A 4,884-nucleotide genomic window follows, 5' to 3' on the forward strand; every position below is an offset into this window, starting at 1 on the left:
GACTGCACAGTCGACGATGTGGCAGGAAACCATTGGTTGATACATCTAGTCGGGAAAGGAACTCGACCAGTGTGTGAGGTGTACCATTTCTGCTTCCATTTCCCCCAGAAAGTACCTGGCTTCCTCCTTCTTCTTTTGGTTCATCTGAGGATCGTTATAACATTCATAACCGATCAAAACTGAATAAAATGAGTTTATTTTCAAAGGGAAAAAGTTTGTAAACCATCCAAGACATAACAATATTCAAACAACAAAACAAAACATAACAATACTCTCCGTTTTCCATTTTATTTGGGTCGTCCATGTCTGATGTCCAACACACTCAAACCGACCACAGGACAGGAAGTAAGGTACAGTAGTCTCTATACCAGCCGTCGTCTGAACTCAGTTCTGGGGATCTCAACGTGTTTTTGGTCCTAGCACTAATATATACCATTTCAGCGGACGCTTTTATCCCGCGCGTGCATACATTTTACGTATGAGTGGTCCCGGGAATCGAACCCACTACCCTGGCGTTAACAAGCRYCACGCTCTACCAACTGAGCTACAGAGCACTACACACAGCTGATTCAAATAAGCAAAGCTTGATAATGTGTTGATTATTTGAAATAGTCTGTAATGCTAGGGCAACGACCAAAAGGTGCACCCCGTTGGGGTCCTCGGGACAGAGATTGTGATCCAGGGCCAGGTATGTTTTCATTCCCCTAAAAGGTTAAGATTGAGGGTTTACAGTCATCTTACTAGGCAAACAACGGGTTAATCAACGTTGTTTCAACAACAACTAAATCTATGTGATGACATTGAATCAACGATGTGGAAAATGACTTCCCTTCAGGGTTGGGGGCAAATTCCATATCAACTCCAGTCAAATCAGGAAGTACGTTGAAATTTCAATTCTTGCCAATGACAAACATTTGGAATTTGATTTACTTTCGGAATTGAAACGGAATTGAGGCCAACCCTGCTTCCCTACAGGTCGGTAAAGACTACAACCCTGCTTCCCTCTTTCCTGTATTAGCGGACTGGATAACCACTGCTGGACAGCTGAATTATGCAAACCAACTTGTCATTTTATGTCATTAAAAAGGAAATGCGTTTGTGGAAACAGTTTCTTTAAAAAGAAATGACTTGTTTTAAAACTTTTTATTTGATCTGTTGTGTTATTCACACTCGTCACTCGTGTGAGGGCGTCTCGTGACTCAAAAAGACACCTCCATTGTGGGTCACGGCGCCAAACAAATCGGGAACCGCTGCTTGAAGAAGTGTGTAGTTCTGACAATGTTTTCTTGTTGTGTCGTTGATGATTGCAATCAGTTGTTCTTCCTATGGAAGTGTATTCTTGTTTTCCCGAGGTAACAGGAAGCAGGGATGGGGCCGTAACCCAATAGCAGAGCAGGATGGGATGAAAAAACAACAGAGCGGGGATTGAAGGATTGAAAAACACAGAGCAGGGGGCATAGTCGATGAGGATGAAAAAACAACAGAGCAGGGGAATAGAGGATGAAAAACAACAGAGCAGGGGGATTGAGAATGAAAAACAACAGAGGCAGGGGGATGAGGATGACAACCACAGCCCAGCAGGGTGTAGGACGGACTGAAAACCACAGAGCGGGGATGAGGATGGACAACAAACAGAGCGGGGCATGAGGATGACAAACACAGAGCGGGGATGAGATGACAAACAACAGAGGCAGGGATGAGGATGACAACAACAGAGCAGGATGAGTGGATGACAACAACAGAGCAGGGGATGAGGATGACTAACAACAGCGCAGGGATGAGGATGACAAAACAGAGCAGGGATTTGAGGGATGACAACAACAGAGCGGGAATGAGGGGGGGGGGGGGGGGGGGGAGGGAGGGGGGGAGGGGGGGGGGGGGGGGGGGTTGGGGGGGGGGGGGGATTGGGGGGGGGGGGGGGGGGGGAGGGGGGGGGGGGGGGGGGGGGGGTGGATGGACAACAACAGGAGAGGGTGAGGATGAAAAAAACCACAGAGCAGGGATCGAGGATCGAAAACCACAAGAGCGGGGATTGAGGATGACACCACAGAGAGGGATGAGATGACAAACAACAGAGCGGGGGATGAGGATGACAAACAACAGACGGGATGAAGAGATTGACAACAACAGAGCAGGATGAGGGATGAAAAAACCACAGAGCGGGGATTGAGATGACAACCACAGAGCAGGGATGAGGTGAAAAACACAGAGCAGGGATGAGGATGACAACCACAGAGGGAGATGACGGATGGACAACCACAGACGCAGGGATGAGGATGACAACAACAAGCGATGAGGATGGTACAAACAACAAGCGGGAATGAGGATTGACAACAGGGCAGGGATGAGGATGAAAACCACAGAGCGGGAATGAGGATGACACACCACAGAGACAGGGATGAGGATAGAAAACCACAGAGCCAGGGATTGACGGATGACAAAACAACAGAGCGGGGATGAGGATGACAACAACAGGCGGGATGAGGAGACAACCAACAGAGCGGGGATGAGGATTGACAACAACAGAGCGGGGATGAGGGATGAAACAACAACAGAGCGGGGCATGAGGATGACAAACAACAGAGCGGGGATGAGAGATGACACCACAGAGCAGGCATGAGGATGCACAACACACAGAGCAGGGATGAGGTATGAAAAACAAACGAGTGGCAGGGATGAGGAACCTACAAACAAAGAGCAGGGATTGAGGGGCCATTGACACACAAACAGAGCGGCCGCGACTGAGGACTGACAACAACAGCAGCGGGGATCGAGGATGACCAACAACAGAGCAGGGATGAGGATGACAACAAGCAGAGCAGGGCATGAGGATGAAAAACAACAGAGCAGGGATGAGGATGCAAACAACAGCAGCAGGGTGAGGAATGACAAACAACAGAGCACGGGATTAGAGGTGGACCAAACAACAGAGCAGGGATGAGGATGACAAAAACAGAGCAGGGATGAGGGATGACAAACACAGAGCAGGGATGAGAATGCAACAAACCAGAGCAGCATTGTCTAGTGGGGGAGGGAGGAGGCTAGGTAAACAGTCAATATAAATTGTAGCAGAGGGAGGCAGCGTAGCTCCCACAGTTTAGGGGACAGCACTGTGCAGGCTATCTCAAATTGCAATGGTACCTATGCCTACAGAGTGGGCATACTTTTGACAGGGAAACGGTACTCTATGGCCTTACAGAGTTAGTGCACTACTTTTTGAACAGGGAAACGGTACCTATGGCCCTACAAGTAGTGCACATTATTTTGACAGGGGAAATGGTACCCTATGGCCGACAGAGTAGTGCGACTACTTTTGACAGGGGAAATGGGTACCCTATTGCCTACAGAGTAGCTGCACTTACTTTGACAGGGGAAATGGTACCCTATTACCCATACAGTAGTGCACTACTTGTTTGACAGGGGAAATGGTTACCTATTACCATACGTAGTGCACTACTTTTGACGGGGAATGGTACCCTATACCCATACAGTGGCACTCACTTTTGACAGGGAATGGTCCTGTGTTGGGCTCATCAGTTGGTTTAGAGCCCATGGCGCTTTGGCAACGCCAGGGTTTGCTGGGTCATTCCCACGGGGGACCAGGATGATATAGTATGAACTTCGTCCAATTTGGTAAGTCGCTCTGGATAAACGAGCGTCTGACTAAATGACTTAAATGTAAATGTAATGAAAATAGGTACCCTATGGACCATACCAGTAGTGCACTACTTATTGACAGGGGAATGGTACCCTATTTACCCATACAAGGTAGTGCACTTAACTTTTTGACAGGGGAATGGTACATGTCAGTGCCCTACTTTTTGACAGGTGAATGGTACCAGTTAGGTGCACCTACTTTGACAGGGGTAATGATAACAGAAGTGCACTTATTTTGACAGGGGACAATGGTACAGAGTGCAACGTACTTTACAGGGGAAATGGATACAGTAGTATGCACTACTTTTGGAAGGCGAGAATGGTTACAGTAGTGCCACTTTACTTTGACGGGGAAATGAGTACAGTAGTGCACGTTACTTCTTTGACATGGGAAATGGTACATTTAGTGCACCTTACTTTTGACAGGGGGAAATGGTTACAGTAGTGCACTACTTTTGACAGTGGAAATGTACAAGTAGGCACTATTATAAGGGAACAGCAGTTACCACCCTGTGGCGCACAGCCGGTATGTCGCTGTCGAAGGAAATCCGTACACAGGGGAGGGCCAGCGTCTCTCTGATCTGCTATCAGACTACCAGCATCCTCTTCCTTAGTCTGTACTTGTTCCCAAAGGTCTTTCTGGAAGCAAGCTAATTGGACTGAATAGTACATTGAGCTCCTCCAAGAATTGCGCGCCACACCACACACCACCAACCAACACACACCACACAAGGAAGCAAATTTTCTGCCACCTGGATTCTGACGGACGGCTGGTTGGTCCCTCCGGAAAATGGCGTGCTTGCCACCTACATTAGTGCGTTATAGTCACTAACATCAACACCCTGACTTCCCTTTACAGGTGTACGGGCGGTAATACCAAGACTGGAACAAACACTCGCTAGGCCCTACAGGTCAGCGTAAAAAAGAGTACAAAACCCACTGAACTTTCTACTAGAAGTGCTGGTACAAAAACCTAGAGAAGACCCTACAAAACTCGAATAAGAATTTCTCTCGCGTGTACAGGTTTGGTAAAGGACTAATAACTCTCTGCCTTGAATCGTCGCTTTGTCAGTTGTCGATGTAAAGTGACTGATGCAACCCTTTGCTGTATTTCCTTTTCTTAACAGGGAGCGGTAAAAAGACTACACAAGCCTGCATTCCCTACAGGACATGTGTGTGTGTGGTGTGTTTTTAAGAGTTGTGTTTGTTCCCTTTCTTAGCACGCGG

At 47.7% G+C, this 4,884-nt stretch overlaps 1 long non-coding RNA gene across 1 annotated transcript in view; it reads right to left on the reverse strand.

The window, feature by feature from the left end:
- Positions 1 to 274: 274 nt before the first annotated feature.
- LOC139026343 (uncharacterized) overlaps positions 275 to 4,884 on the reverse strand; it is a 6,121-nt gene continuing 1,511 nt past the window's right edge. The window contains exon 3 of the long non-coding RNA XR_011478121.1: positions 275 to 1,004. This is a non-coding gene — a long non-coding RNA (uncharacterized lncRNA). The remainder of the gene's footprint in view (positions 1,005 to 4,884) is intronic.

Source organism: Salvelinus sp. IW2-2015, unplaced genomic scaffold (assembly GCF_002910315.2).
Source record: "Salvelinus sp. IW2-2015 unplaced genomic scaffold, ASM291031v2 Un_scaffold4492, whole genome shotgun sequence".
Classification (NCBI taxonomy): domain Eukaryota; kingdom Metazoa; phylum Chordata; class Actinopteri; order Salmoniformes; family Salmonidae; genus Salvelinus; species Salvelinus sp. IW2-2015.